The 16,954-nt window shown below is 45.8% G+C and overlaps 1 long non-coding RNA gene across 1 annotated transcript in view; it reads right to left on the bottom strand.

The window, feature by feature from the left end:
- Positions 1 to 16,634, bottom strand: part of LOC129706352 (uncharacterized) — a 51,202-nt gene extending 34,568 nt beyond the window's left edge. The window contains exon 1 of the long non-coding RNA XR_008725040.1: positions 16,391 to 16,634. This is a non-coding gene — a long non-coding RNA (uncharacterized LOC129706352). The remainder of the gene's footprint in view (positions 1 to 16,390) is intronic.
- Positions 16,635 to 16,954: the final 320 nt, after the last annotated feature.

Raw genomic sequence — 16,954 nt, forward strand, 5'->3', positions numbered from 1 at the left:
CCTCTGAATGAAAACGTTGACCCTCAAGTTTCTATTAAATGTTTCACCTCTTAAACGTTTGTCCTCTGGTTCACAAAACCCTTCCTATCCATATACCTATCAGAATGTATTTTAAAAGCCATAATTGTATCCATTTGTAATTCTTACTCAGACAGCTCATGCCAGATGCGGGCTACCCGCTGAGTGAAAAGGTTGCTCTGTAAACTTAGCTGCTACATTGTGCCGCATTACAAGATAGAATATAAACAGTACAGCACAGGAACAGGCCCTTCAGCCCACAATGTCTGTGCTAAACATGATGCCAAGTTAAACTAATCTCCTCTGCCTGCATGTGATCCATATCCTTCCATTCCCCGCATATCCATGTGCCTATCTAAAAGTCTCTTAAATGCCCCTGGCAGTGTGTTCCAGGCTCAATTGAGATCACACCTCTGCAAAGACCTCTTTGGACTTGTGAAAGGCTCGAGGTAAATGCAGTTCCTTGATGTGCAATCATGTCCTCTATTAATGTCTTCTTCTTGCGTATGGCGTTGTAGATCAAGGGTAGACATCCAGGCCAGGACAGCATCAGTTACTGGGTGGATGGCAATTAATATCGATGTGTGCACAAGGAACAGCAAATGCTGGTTTACAAACAAAAAGACACAAAGTGCTGGAGTCACTCAGTGGGTCAGGCAGCATCTCTGGAGAACATGGGTAGCTGATGTTTCAGGTTGTGTCCCTTCTTCAGACGGTGAAGAAGGATCCCATTCAGAAACATTGCCCATCCATATTCTCCAGAGATGCTGCCTGACCCCCTGAGTGACTCCAGCACTTTGTGTGTTTTACTCTATTAATACCTGCACTGGTTCAGGACAATGACATATAACCACATGAAGCACATGTCACTGATGCTGGCTTGGGTAACATTTGGCTGAGGAGGTCATGTTGCAAATCGAGAGCCTCCCGCACTGCTTATCCCCTGAAGACCAGAGACCAGGGGAATGGAGCTGGTGATGATGACGGACATGAGAGGAGAGGAGCGAGGCCGGTAGGAGAGGAGAGGGAACGGGTGTCTGACCTACCGCGCCCATGAGGTGGACTGGCCAGGGGAGACCAAGGAAGGCGAGGGCTAGAAGCCCCGCAGCAGCCTGGGGCTCGCCTGGAATGGGCACTGTTCATAACAACTGGAGCGTGGACTGGGCTTGGAAAATGACGCCAAAACATAGCACCTCTTGCATTACATTATTATTATTATTATTGTTATTATTATTATTATTAAATTGCTAATTGGAGTTGGTATGGTGATACTCTACTGGAGTATTTGCAAGAAAATAATTTCACTGTGCATTTGCACTTGCACGTAACAATAAAGCACCGTTGAACCATTAGTGACATGTAATTTTCTTATCCATAACTTTTCACTTCTGCTTGGTCCCTAGGGGTGGTCACCTTCATTCTTGTGAAGGGTGGGAACATTGAGACTCTAGACATCCTGTCAGCAACTTCCTGCATCAATATGTGACTGACCGAGGTCACTTCACCTCTACGAGGTGCCGCCAGTCAGCGAATTCAGTTCATTAAATCACACGGAATCTGTAAAACAGTGCCACTGTGATGTGAGAATCCCACACGCTTGAGAAAACTAAACTGATCTCGCTCGGGGAAATAAATTTGCCGCCTCTACCCTGTCTGGGTCCATCTGTGGCTCCAGACTCACAGCAACACAGTTGATGCCAAAATGTCCTGTGAAATGTAGCAATATACCACCATATCACCTCTGTGGGAAAACCTTCACCACAAAGGCCACGAGGTGGGCAATAGAGACACTAGAGAGTGCAGATGCTGCAATCTACAGCAAACTATCCTCAGGCAACTTATCAGGCAACTAAATAACCCGTTTTCCGCTAACTGGTTAGCACGCAACAACATATTTTCACTGTATCTTAGTGACTCGTGACAATAAACTAACGTAAACTAATCCCATCACCAACTAGAGAGCGATCTTGACCTACCATCTACCTCATTGGAGTCTTTCGGACTATGTTTAATCAGACTTTACTGAACCGTAGCTTGCACTAAATGTTATTCCCTTTAACCTGCATCTGTACAATGTGGACAGTTTGATTGCAATCATGTATGGACTTTTCGCTGACTGGATAGCAAAACAGCTTTTCACTGTACCTCAGCACACATAAACCAAATTCTCCCATCACCGTCCTCACCTCATATTTCCTTTTATCCCCCCCCTCTTTCCCCACCTTCCTGTCCCCTTCCACCCCATTCCCCATCTTTACTTTTCACACCTTCTCTTCTCTTCTTATCTGATGCCCATTTGTCTCCTTCCCCCACCTGTATCACTTGCCATAATTTGTCCCAAACCCATATCACTTTTCCCCACTTACTCCATCACTTTAGACGTTAGAGATACAGCGTGGCAACAGGCCCTTCGGCCCATCAAGTTCGCACCGACCAGTGATCACCCCTTACACTAACACTATCCTACGCACTAAGGAAAATTTACAATTTAACCAAAGCCAATTAACCTACAAACCTGTACATCTTTAGTTAGTGGGAGGACCTGGGAAAACCCCACAAGGTCACAAGGAGAACGTACAAACTCTGAATAGACAGCACCTGTAGCCAGGAGTGAACCCGGTTCTCTGGCGCTGTAATGCAGCTACTCTACTGCTGCGTTCCTGTGCCGCTCTTCAGTCTGAAGGAAGGTCCCGATCCAAAACGTTGTCTGTCCATTCTCTCCAGAGATGCTGCCTGAACCGCTGGGTTCTTCTGGCACTCTGTGCTTCGAAGGTGACTAACTATAACCAGTTCAGGAACAATTTTTAAAGCTGTTTTTATATGAAAAAGATAACGTTGTCTTGACATAGATACATAGAAAATAGGTGCAGGACTAGGCCATTCGGCCCTTTGAGCCAGCACCACCATTCAATCATGGCTGATCATCCAAAATTAGTACCCTGTTCCGGCTTTTTCCCCATCTCCCTTGATTCCCTTAGCCCTAAGAGCTAAATCTAGCGCTTTCTAGAAAACATCCAGTGAATTGGCCTCAACTGCCTTTGTCTTTTTCTTTTTTTTTTAAATCAGAAAGATTATTCAAATATTAAAAATAATATTTACAATACAATAAAACAAAACGGAACCCACCACCATAATACAAGACAAACAAATATACTAAATAAACTGCTATACAACTATGTTCACCAGACTCATCCCTGGGATGTCAGGACTTTCATATGAAGAAACACTGGATAGACTCGGCTTGTACTCGCTGGAATTTAGAAGATTGAGGGGGGGGGGGGGATCTTATAGAAAATTACAAAATTCTTAAGGGGTTGGACAGACTAGATGCAGGAAGATTGTTCCCGATGTTGGGGAAGTCCAGAACAAGGGGTCACAGTTGAAGGATAAAGGGGAAATCTTTTGGGACCGAGATGAGAAAAGCATTTTTTCACACAGAGAGTGGTGAATCTGTGGAATTCTCTGCCACGGAAGATAGTTGAGGCCAGTTCATTGGCTATATTTAAGAGGGTTAGATGTGGCCCTTGTGGCTAAAGGGATCAGGGGGTGTGGAGAGAAGGCAGGTACGGGATACTGAGTTGGATGATCAGCCATGATCATATTGAATGGCGGTGCAGACTCGAAGGGCCGAATGACCTACTCCTGCATCTATTTTCTATGTTTCTATGTTATAATCCACGTCAAGGATGCATTCAGCCCCCCGCGGTGCCCAGCTGTCCCGGAAATCCCCCAGGGTGCCCGTGGACAGCGGGTAGTCCCTCTCAAACACCACCTGGGCACGGACATAACCCCAGAAAAGGGACAACTTGGCCAGGCCCAGGAGCAACCCAACCAGGACATCCTTGCCCTACCCTCTCTCCTAACACGAAGTGTCCGAAGATGAGGATGGTGGGTGAGAAGTGCAGTCAGAAGGCAAGGAGCAGCCCCTTCAGATACTGGAACAGGGGCTGCAGCCTCACACACTCCATATACACGTAGTACACAGACTCTCCCAGCCCGCAAAAGTGGCAGGTGACTGGCGAGTCTGTGAACCGCGAGAGAAACAGGTTGCAGTACCCTCCACCCCAGGTCCCCAATGGCAACAAGCTTGGAGAGGATGATGGTATTGAACGCCAAGCTGTAATCTATAAACAACAGCCTGAGTTAAGTGTCTTTATTGTCCAAGTGGTGCAGTGCGGAGGGGAGAGCCAGTGAGATCGCATCCTCCGTTGACCTGTTGTGGCGGTAGACGAACTGTAGTGGGTCGAGGTTCGTGTTGAGGTAGGAGTTGAGATGCACCATAACCAACCTCTCAAAGCACTTCATCACCACGAACGTTAGTGCCACTGATCGATAGTCGTTGAAGCACGTCACCTTGCACTTCTTGGGCACCAGTATTATTGATGCCCTCTTAAAGCAGGTGGGAACCTCAGACCTCAATAATGAGAGGTTAAAAATGTCCGCAAAAACTCCAGCCAGTTGGTCTGTGACTCATTCACTGCCTGCCATTCTGAAAAGGACCCGTTAATTCCTACTCTTTGCTTCCAGTCTGCCAACCTGTTCTCTATCCATGTCAATACCCTACCCCCAATTTTGCACATTAATCTCTTGTGTGGGACCTTGTTAAAGGCTTTTTTGAAAGTTCTGATACACCACATCCACTGGCTCTCCCTTATCCATTCTACTTGTTACATCCTCAAAAAATTCCAAAAGATTAGTCAAGCATGATTTCCCCTTCATAAATCCATACTGACTTTGACCAAACCCATCACTGCTTTCCATATGAGCTGCTATAACATATTTAATAATAGACTCCAGCATATTCCCCACTACCAATGGCAGGCTAACAGGTCTATAAATGCCCGTTTTCTCTCTCCCTCCTTTCTTAAAAAGTGAAGTTACATTGTCTACCCTCCAGTCCACAGGAACTGATCTGCTATTTCCTTGTTTTCCATTATAAACTCACTTGTCCCTGACTGTCATGGGCCTGTCCCACTTAGGCAATTTTTCAGGCAACTGTCAAATCGTAGCAGGTCGCTGAAAAAACGACGACTGGGACGGCAACTGTCAGAGTGGAACACATACACAAGTCGCTTCCTTCACCAGCCAGTTATGCAGGCGGGGGACAGGGCAAGCGGGGGAGCGCTGTCTGAGTGAAATTCACCTAGTGCAAAGCCAATGTGATACAGACACACACCACGATGAACAGGAAGGTTGACGTTGCAATTAAGACAGTGAAAGCACAGTGTACGGGAAGGGTCACTTAAGACCTTTAACAGAGGGGGGAGAGGGGGGAAAAGGGGGAGGCGGGGTGGGGAGAAGGAGTGGAGACAACTTTTAAGAAGCCAGAGATATGCGGCTGTGAAGCTCGGCGGACATTAACATTACCAGTCGGTTACCCTTGGTTCTGAAAACTATTTCGCGTTTTCTTCTCCCAATGAGCCAATGAAATTCACCGGTCACCAATGACAACAACCTACCACAACCTACGACGTCATGGTGACCCACTGCCACTGCACCTACACCACGAGAATTCTCGCTACTCTGCATGGCGTCAAAATTCTGGTGACCAGAATGCCGTTACGACTTGTTGCGAGTCTGAGGGCACGACTCACGACCATGAAGGCGACTCCTCGGCAACCACCCGCGAACATGTGGCGGCCATGTGGTGATCGCATAGTCTCCTGTAGTCACCTAAAAAGTCGCCTAAGTGGGACAGGCTGATAAGGGATCTAGATTTGTCTTCACTAATGTTTTCCTTTTTTACTTACCTAAATAAATTTTTACAGTCAGTTTTTATATTGCCCGCAAGCTTTCTATCATGCTCTTTTTCCCCCCCTCTTAATTAACCCCTTTGTCCTTTGTTGAGTTCTAAATTTCTCCCAGTCCTCTGGTTTGCCACTTCTTCTAGCCAATTTATATGCCTCTTCCTTGTATTTAACACTATCCTTGACTTCCCTCGTCAGGCACGGTTGAGCCACCTTCCCAGATTTATTTTATCGCCAGCACGGATGAACAATTTCTGGCGTTCATCCATGCGGTCTTTAAATCTTAGCCATTGCATCTCCACTGGCATGTATAATTTGCCTGTCTATCCTAGCCAATTCCTGTCTCATACCTTCAAAGTCTCCTTTATTCAAGTTCAGGACCCTAGTCTCTGAATTAACTGTCACTCTCCATCCTAATGCAGAATTCCACCATCTTATGGTCACTGTTGCCCAAGGGGCCTTGCACAACAAGATCACTAACTAATCATTCCTCATTACACAATACCCAGTCAAGGATGACCTGCCCTCTAGTCGGTTCCTCAACATATTGGTTTAAAAACCCATCCCGTATACAATCCAGGAAATGCTCAGCACTGTTACCAATTTGGTTGGCCCAATCTATAAGTAATCCATGATAACTGCTGTACCATTGCTACACGCATCCCTAATTTCCTGCTTGATGCTATCCCCAAACTCCCTACTGCTGCTAATTGATTGCAAATGCTAATGGCAGCCATGAACTGATTGCTATGCAGGTCCATCTCTCTCTGCCTGACCTACTCATCAGTGTGAAAGGTCACTTGGATCAATGTAGACAGATTCCAACCAGCAGTTCATGGTTCCCAAATATAACTTGCTTTATTTGGAAAGCTGAGTTGATCTATGTCCAGCTGGAGCTGCACATAAACATCAGCGGCGCTTGAATTTCATCCATTCACTTCTTTTGAATATGGCAAAGCTTATTTATACATAGAACCTCCCGACAGAGAGTGAAGGCAGTTTGCAGCCCACACTGGTGTGAAGTGGCCAAGGCAAACACTCCCCTGCAATGAAAGCTAGTAGCAAGCTTTTTTTTTAATGAGGGTGGTGTTGCTCTAAAAACCACCTTCACCTATTTGGGGAATGCGAAAGGCAGCGATTTTGACCTGGAGAAGTGATGTGGTCTAAACACGACTGGTTCAATGATTCACGCAAACAAACCTCCCATTGACACCAACTAAACTTCACGCTGCCTCAGCAAGGCCGCCAGCATAATCAAGGACCAGTCTCACCCTGGTCACTCCCTCTTCTCCCCTCACCCATCGGGCAAAAGGTATAGAAGTGTGAAAACGTACACCTCCAGATTCAGGGATAGTTTCTTCCCAGCTGTTATCAGGCAACTGGACCATCCTACCAACTAGAGGCTGTCCTGAGCAAAGATACTAGAGGAGCCCTGAGCTACTATCTACCTGATTGGAGACCCTCAGACTATCTCAGATCGGACTTTACTGGCTTTATCTTGCACTAAACGTTAATCACGTTATTCCCTTTATCATGTATCTGCACACTGTGGATGGCTGGTTTGCAATCATGTATTGTTTTTCCGCTGTGTTAGCGCACAACAAAAGCTTTTCACTGTACCTCCGTACACATCACAATAAACTAAACTCTAAACTCAATGGTATTTTTTTGTCATGTAGTGAGGTACAATGAAATTCATTTATGTACACAGTTCAGTACAAGTATCATTATACAAAAGCATTTAGATGCGTCTTAGATTGTGTAGGAAGGAACTGCAGATTCTGGTTTAAACCGACAACGGATACGAACAGATGGAGTAACTCAGCGGATCAGGCAGCATCTCGGGAGAAAAGGAATAGTGCCGTTTTGGATCAAGACCCCTCTTCAGACTGAGAGTCAGGGGAAAGGGAAATGAGAGATATACTGTATACGGTGATATGGAAAGATATAGATCAAATGAATTCAAGATATGCAAAAAGTAACAATGATAAAGGAAATGGGCCATTGCTAGTTGTGGGCTAGTTGAAAAAGTGTTTTACAGACAATGAAACTCACCAGAACGACAGTGAAACTAGTACAATGAGTAAGGTGGGGGAGGGATAGAGAGAGGGGATGCATGACTTCTCTGACTTGAAGTTAGAGGATTCAATATTCATACCGCTGGGCTGTAGATACAGTCTGAGATACAGTACAAGCGTATAGCAGTAGTACACTGAGACAGTATACAGTCGCCATTTTCAAGTCCCAGTTGTTCTAGGTGTAGAGTTCTTGACCTGACCATGAAGGCCTGTTGTCATGGTGGCATTGCAGGGTCAGCCTGGCCAAGTGTAGCCGCGATGTCCTCTGACGGTTGAGTGTGAACGTCAGCAAGGGTGTCCCAACCAACCAACCAACTGGAGGTTGTTCACTGCTTCTGTTGTCGTTCGGTGGTTTTAACGTAGAACAGAGAACATGTCCCCAACAACTCTCACCAACCCCTACAGATGCGCCGTAGAAAGCATTTAATCTGGTTGCATCACAGCACGGCTTTGGAACAGTTCCATTCAAGACCGCAAGAGGTGTGGACATAGCCCTGACCATTACACAAAGCAACCTGCCTTCCATTGACTCCATCTACACTTCATGCTGCCTTGCTAAGGCCACCAGCATAATCAAGGACCAGTCTTGTGGTCCCCTAACCAAAGGCATAAAGTTTCAGGTCAGGACCCTTCTTCAGACTTGTAGGAGTAATTTCGGGTCTGGATCCTTCTTCGGTCTCAAGAAAGAACCCTTCCTCAGACTCAGCCAACACTTTGAACAATCTGCCCTATTTATCTCCACTCCCATCCTTTACCCACATACCTGTATTATTCATCCACATGTAATGGCATGTGATTAAGGCAGTGAGTCGAATCACTGTTTAATCAATGACAAAGCTACACTTAGTAATGTAGTCTTACGTAAGACTTTTGCAATGAATTGTAGTCCTGAACCCACCGTCTACCTTCTTACAAGGTCAGGCGTGGCTGAGATGCCTGGTCATGAAATTATGCAATGTGCATGCAATAATGTGGCTGGTATGTGTAGTGATTAAGAGATATAGCTTCTGTGTTTAAATATAAATGACCTCCAATAAATCATTCAAGGACTTGCTCCGTTTCTTTGGAACCTGTCTTGTAAGTCCACAGAATACATATTGCCATAGTGTTGCCCTTGCTGTGTGCTGGTGTATCCCACTGGGAACCTGCCCGGAGAGGGAAGCCACGGAGAGGAGGATGGAGGGAGACGGCGGTGGACGCTGGACAAGGGACTCGGCTACGCGAGGAGCTCCCCTGGTGAACAAGGGCTGAAGAGGGCCATGCGAGGAGAGGGATGACGGTTCATGGGAGGGAGGCGACTGCTGCAAAGGGCCTCTGTGGCCATCACACCAAAATGGCGCCTCTTGCATTTAGACTTAGTGGGCTGTTCTCTACATTCTGTCTTCAGCCTTCGTGCCCTGGGGTGTCTCCCACAGCCAAACTTGAGGGCGTGGAAGGTAAGACCCCTGGTTCTTATTACCGCTCCTTGTCCAGCAACTATTTACACTAGTCCTATGTTTCCTCAAAGCAACAGAGACCCAGGTTCAATCCTGACTACGGGTGCTGTTTGTATGTTCTCTCTGTGACCTCGTGGGTTTTCTCCAGGAGCTCTGGTTCCCTCCCACACTCCAAAGAAGTGGAGGTTTCTCGGTTAATTGACTTTTCGTAAATTGTCCCTAGTGTGTAGGATAGCGCTAGTGTACGAGTGATCGTTGTTCGGCCCAGACTCGATGGGCCGAAGGGCCTGTTTCCGCCCTGTTTCTCCTAAACTGTCCCTAAACTCTAAAGTTGACAACAATGTGGTTGACAGTCAGCAAGCCAATTTGAGGGCTGGTCAACAAATATTTGCTTAGCCATTGATACAGTACAGATGCAGCACAGAAAGCCACAGGAGATCCTTCTACCCTGTGGCTATCAAACTGTACAACTCCTCCCCCTTCTGTCATGGGGTAGACTGACTCCTCTCCCCCACCTCCCCCCTTCCCTCCCCAATCTTTGCACATTCCCAATCCTTTCCACTTGTCACTTTAATTTCATGTTTCATGTATCTTGTGTTTTATGACTGTTGGCAGATCAATTTCCCTGCTGGGATAAATATAGTTCTATCGTATCGTATCGCAGTAGTGAATAAAACAGTCCATTTGGGTACAACTGTTTGAATGTGTTTGGCGACACTTCCAGCCTTTAGTCTCTGACACTCTAGAGGCTGGTGCTAGTTTCAACGGGCCATCTGCCAAACTTTGATCGCAAAGAACTTTGCTTTATTCCGAGTTTATCCAACCTTGCATTAATATTTTCACTTGCCTTACATCAAAAGGAAAAGAGAATTCAAGCCTTGGAGACAGAACTAGGAAGTGGGTTAGCTTAACTTTGCCCACTGACCTTCAGTAAGTAACTCATGAGGAAAAATAGGACAGAAGTGCTAGTATTTTAACTTAAAACACAGCTCTAATGAAAATAAACATCTTCCTTTTCACGTGGCATCTAAATGAATGAATTACTGCTGTGTGTCAAGCTGATCTGCTTTGAGTTTGAAATTGGTATCACTCCCTTTCATGGAACTTGGAACAGTACAGCACAGGTACAGGCCCTTTGGCCCACAATGTCTGTGCTGAACATGCCGCCAAGTAGAATTAATCTCCTCAGCCCGCACGTGATCCATATCCCTCCATTTACTGTATATGGTTCAATGGTTATTTTTTTTTATCTCATGTACAGATGTACAGTGAAATTCTATTTTTGCATACAGACCAGTAAGATTATTGCCCTACAAAAGTACAATCCCTGATTAGGAACAGAATGGATAGAAACAGCCCACTGAGTCCATATGCAAGAGTTGCCAGGTTTTGCAAACAGTTATGGAGTGGCACAGTGGGGCATTGGTAGAACTGTTGCCTCACAGCGCCAGAGACCCAAGTTCAACCATGACTACAGGCACCTTCTGTATGGAGTTTGTATGTTCTCCCAGTGACCGCATGGGTTTTCTCCGGGTGTTCCTGTTTCCTCCAACATTCCTGAGACATACAGGTTGGTAGGTTGCTTGGCATTGGTAAGTTTTAAAATTGTCCCGAGTATGTGGGATGGTGTTAGTGTACGGGTCAGCGCAGACTCGGTTGGCCGAAGGGCGAGGTTTTGCGTTGTATCTCTAATGTCTAAAGCTCTCCACCAAAGGGAACAAACTGCCACTAACCCTCAGTACTTTGTACACTTCTATCAAAACTCTGCTCAATATTCTGTACACACCATTAAACATTAGTCGCCTCTTTAATCTATCGAAGTAATTGTAATCCTTCATCGCAGGAATCATTCTTGTATTCAAGAGAGACTGATTTAGCTCTAAAATGGGATTAAGGGATATGGGGAGAAAGTAGGAACGGGGTACTGATTTTGGATGATCAGCCGTGATCATATTGAATGGCGGTGCTGTCTCGAAGGGCCGAATAGCCTATTCCTGCACCTATTTTCTATGTTTCTTGTAAATCTTTTCCACACTCCCTCTTATTCCTTCAAAATCCTCCAGTTGAAACTAATATTTCATTTGGGGCCTGACCAGTATCTCATAAAGGTTCATTATAAAGAAGAGTCCCAACCCAAAACGTCGCCTATCCATGTTCACCAGAGATGCTGCTGCCTGACCCGCTGAGTTACTCCAGCAATTTGTGCTCTACACAAGATCCCAGCATCAGCAGCTCCTTGTGTCCTCAGCCTAACCTTGCTGTTTTTACACTCTGTGTCTCTATCGATAAAGTGGATGCCTTTTTAATCACTTTCTCAACCTGCGCTGCTCACATTCAATGTGCACACGTACCCCAGATCCCTCTGCACTTACACCTCTTTTCGAATATAATCAAACTTGTTTAAACCCACCCCATCCAATTGGATTGCACAAGTAGAAGCAAGAAACTGCAAATGCTGGTTTGCAATAAAAAAGATACAAAGTGCTGGAGTAACTCAACTGGTCAGGTAACATCCTTGGAGAAATCAGATTGGTGACATTTTGGGTCGGGACCCTTGCGAAAGAGTCCTGACCTGAAACGTCACCTATCCATGTTCTCCAGAGATGCTGCCTGACTTGCTGAGTTACTTCAGCACTTTGTGCCTTTTTTTTTCCTATTGGATTGCATTGCGGCCTGGTTTGGCAACAGCTCTGCCCAAGACTGCAAGACATTGCAGAGAGTTGTGGATGTCGCCCAATCCATCACACAGACCAGACTCCCCACCATTGCCTCCATCTGCACATCACGCTACTCTGGAAAGCAGCCAACATAATCAATGACCTTTTTCACTACAATCATTCCCTCTTCCCCCCTCTCCCGTTGGGCAGAAGATACAACAGCTTGAAAGCACATGCCACAAGACTCAGGAACAGCTTCTTCCCCTTTGTTATCAGACTTCTGAACAGTGCTTCCATAAGCTAGTGCTTCCACAGTCACGATTTTTCAATCTACCTTATTGCAGATATTGGACATTTTCTCTGGAAATGTTATGCCACAATGCTGACAAACTCTATTCTGCACAGCAGTATTTTTCCCTTTGCTCTTTTTTAGACTTTAGACTTGCTTTTAGAGATACAGCATGGAAACAGGCCCATCAGCCCACCCAGTCTGCACTGACCATTGATCACACTAGGGACAAATTACAGAAGCCGATTAACCTGCAAACCTGTACATCTTTGGAATGTGGGAACACCTGGAGAAAACCCACGCGGTCACAGGGAGAACGTACAAACTCGGTACAGACAGCACCCGTAGTCAGGATCGAACCCAGATCTCTGGCGCTGTGAAGCAGCAACTCTACTGCTGAGCCACTGTGCCGCCTAGACCGTACTCGTTGTACTTGTGCATGACTTGACTGTATTCATGTTTAGTATTATCTGAAGCACTCGATCAAAACTTTTCACTATCACGGTATATGTGAAAGTAATAAACCATTAACAATACCAATCTAGGGCGGCACAGTGACACAGCGGTAGAGCTGCTGCCTTACAGACCCAGGTTCAATCCTAACCTTGGGTACTCTCTGTGTGGAGTTTGCACGACCTCCCTGTGACCGCATGGGTTTCCACTGGGTGGACGTCCTTCCATGCTGTATCATACTAAACTAAGCTAAACTAAACTAAACTAAACATCCTATCAGCAAACTCCTGTGAAAGGATGTTGGTCCTGCTCCCTTGTCTTGACAAGACCTTATCTTCCCAGTAACCATTCCCATCCCACTATTAGTTTCGTTTAGTTTGCATATACAGCATGGAAACAGGCCATTCAGTCCACCGTGTCGCCACCGACCACCGATCTCCCAGACACTCGTTCTATCCCACACAATAGGGCCAATTAACCTACAAATCTGCACAACTTTGGGATGTGGGAGGAAACCGGAGCAGCCAGAGGAAACCCATGCAGTCACAGAGAGAATGTGCAAACTCCACACAGACAGCACCCGAGGTCAGGATCGTAGGAGTTTTCTAATTGGATGATTAGTTTAGTTTAGTTTAAAGATGCCGACCATCAATCAATTCTCCCTGTGACACTAGTTCCACATTGTCCCACTTTTGCACCAACTCCCTACACACTAGGGGCAATTTACAGAGGCCAATTAACCAACGAACCTGCACGTCTTTGGGATGTGAAAGGAAACTGGAGGAAACCTACGTGGTCACAGGGAGAATGTACAAACTCCACACAGACACCGCACCTGAGGTCAGGATCGAACCGGGTCTCTGGTGCTCTACTGCTGCGCCAATGTGCCACCTGCCCCACTTGTCGATCCGATCCACACTTATAGTGGGATGCCTCTGCCATCAGGGTTCTGATTCAAAAACAATCCACACAGTTCAGCTCCTCAAATGCAATGGGGGTCGTGGGAGGTATTTGGCTTTTCTTCAGTGTCTCAGATGCTGGAAGGTGGGGAAAGGAGATGAAGGGGGAAGATGAAAAAGCGGCAGACTGGGTGTGTGTGCGCTCAGATTTTTCATGTAGATTAACAAGCAACTGCAAGCAAGAAAGCAAGATTTTGGATTCTTAACATTTAAACCACAGTAATGTTCTCTCAAATATCAACAGCATCTGTCTCTCCAGTGAAACCTAAACCTACATCTTCAAAAGATTAACATAACCCTTTCAAGATTGTTGCCAAAACAAGCCAATGCATGATACTAATGTGTGGAAAAGGCAGGAGACTGTAAGGGGAATAAAACTGTGCACAGTACACTTTAGTTTAGAGATACAGCGTGGAAACAGGCCCTTCGGCCCACCGAGTCTGCGCCGACTAACAATCTCCCCGTACACTTCTTCTATCCTACACTCTAGGGGACAATTTACAGAAGCCAATTAGTCTCCAAATCTGTACATCTTTGGAGTGTGAGAGGAAACTGGAGCACTCAGAGGAAACCCACGCTGTCACAGGGAGAATGTGCAAAGTCCGTACAGACAGCACCCGTGGTCAGGATCGAACCTGGATCGCTGATGTTGTAAGGCACCAACTCTACCGCTGCGCTACTGTGCTGCCACAGTAGTTATTTGGTTCACCATCACGGGTACTGACTTCCCAACCATCAAAGGGATCTACAGGAGTCGCGGCGATCTAAAAAACAGCCAGCATCATCAGAGACCCACACCACTCTGGCCACGCTCTCTATTCACTCCTGCCATTGGGAAGAAGGCACAGGAGCCTGAAAACTGTAACGTCCAGGTTCAGGAGCAGCTTCTTCCCAACACCGATCAGGCACTTGATCACTACAAACACCAGCTACACTACGAATTACTATTTTTCCCCAAAATTAGTATTTTTAATTTCTTGAACTTTTTTTGTTGATGATGTCATCTATGAGCATTATGTTTACAGACCTGTTAAGCTGCAGCAAGTAAGTAGAGCTAATAAGACTTGATGTTTCAATCCTTGTAATAAGTCGGCACTTGCTATTTGCAGTGGGATTGGAGTGGTGAAGAATTGAATTGTCCCGTTTTTGATACTTAGACTTAGACTTAGTTCCTCCCACACTGTTGAGTGCATTGGGCAGCAAGCTTTCGCCGTTCTGTTCGATCATGTGTGACATCTTCCACCCTCGATAGGCTTGCGTCCCGGGCTTCCAAATCATCCATGTGAGTTTTGGTCGGCCTCTTTTCCTTCTTCCGTCAGGTTGCCATGTCATTGCTATCTTAGGTGCACGTTCTGGTGACATTCTGAGTACATGTCCTGGAAATCTCATCCTGCGTCCCTCTATGTCCTGGCTGGGATACTTTGTTGCAGTTTCACGGTAGATCTCCTCGTGTGTGATGTGGTCTCTGTAGCTAGTCCTCAGGATCTTCCTCAATCAACGTTGTCAAAATGCATCCAATTTCTTTTTCATCTTCATAGATTTTCCATGTCTCACTGGCTTAGAGGGCTGTAGGGAGGACTATTGACTGGAAGAGCTTGACTTTCAGAATCTTGGATATCCTGCCACTAGACCATATTGGCTGCATTCGTCTGAAGACTGAAGCATCTTTGCCAATTCGGGAGTTGATGTCGACCTCTACATCTCCATCTACTGTGAACATGCTGCCAAGATAGGTAAATCTTGTGGCGTTTTCCACAGGTTCCCCATTGATTATCAGTTGGTCTATTGGCTGCTGGTCTCCAGTCTGCGGTTTTTGATACATATGGCAAATAAATACTCTTGAACATTTCAAAGAATAGCGTAGGCATCCCTGGTCTCTGGCCAATATTTATCCCTTAATCAATATTTTATTGGAAAAAAAAATGAGCATACCATTGTAAGTACCAGAAGAGGCAGAATGAGGAACAGCCGAGAGAAATAAACAACTGCAGATGCTGGATTACACAAAATGACACAAAGTGCTGGAGTAACTTTGCAGTTCAGGCAGCATGTAGAAACAATAAACTGCAGATGTAGGTTGACACAAAAGGACACAAAGTGCTGGAGTAACTCAGCAGCATCTCTGGAGAAAAAGTCTCAGGTCGGGACCCATCTTCAGACAGCATCTCTGGAGAACATGGATGGGTGAAATTTGGGTCTGAAGAAGGGTCTTGACCCGAAACGTCACCTATCCATGTTCTCAAGAGGTGCTGCCTGACCTGCAGAATTACTCCAGCACTTTGTGTGAACAGCTGCTGTCCGCCCAAGTGTTTGGCAGTGGATTCTATTTTAACACTGGGGTTGTTGCAGATAATCTGTTGTCTGGTCTGCTCTGCTAACTTGGCCTCATATATAATAGAAGGAAGTCAGCATCCATTGTAATGAATGGAAATTCCCTGGGTAGAGCTCATGATAGGGTGTGTGCGCATGGAAACTGCTCCCTCGCAGGATGTTATTGTCCCGATATTCAACCACCATTGTAATGTGGAGCACTTTTTTTTCTGCTCCTTTAATTTACAGCCAGACTGTACTTCAGATATTTATTATTCTTCTCTACCTGTGTCCTGTTCACAGTTGGCTCCAGAAATTTTAGACTTTAGAATTGAGAGATACAGTGCATTAACAGGCCCTTCAGCCCGCCAAGTCCACGCTGACCAGCGATCACCCCGCACACTAGCACGATCCAACACACCAGGGACGATTTTACAACTTACCGAAACCAATTAACCTTCAAATCTGTACGTCCTTGGGATGTGGGAAGAAACCAAAGCACCTGGAGAAAACCCACGCAGTCACTGGGAGAACTTACAGTCTTCGTATAGGTAGCACCCGTAGTCAGGATCGAACCCGGATCTCTGGCGTTGTAAGGCAGCAACTTTACCGCTGCGTCATTGTGCCACCTACAAACATAAAGTTTAGTTTATTGTCACGTGCACCGAGGTACAATGAAAAGCTTTTGTTGAATTTTGTTCACTAACCAGTCAGCGGAAAGACAATACACGATTACAATTGAACCATCCACAGTGTACAGACACATGATAAATGGAATAACGGTTTGTGCAAGATAAAGTCCGATTAAAGATAGTCTGAGGGTCTCCAATGACAACGTTATTTTACACAGGGAGTGGTGGATGCCTAGAACATACTGCCAGGGGTGGCAGATACGAAAGTGGTTTTTGGAAAGGTACACGGATATGCAAGAATAGAGGGATGTGGATCATGTGCGGGCAGAAGCAATTAGTTTAACTTGGCATCGTGGACATTGTGGACCAAAGGGC

This window comes from Leucoraja erinacea, chromosome 19 (assembly GCF_028641065.1).
Source record: "Leucoraja erinacea ecotype New England chromosome 19, Leri_hhj_1, whole genome shotgun sequence".
Taxonomy (NCBI): Eukaryota; Metazoa; Chordata; class Chondrichthyes; order Rajiformes; family Rajidae; genus Leucoraja; species Leucoraja erinaceus.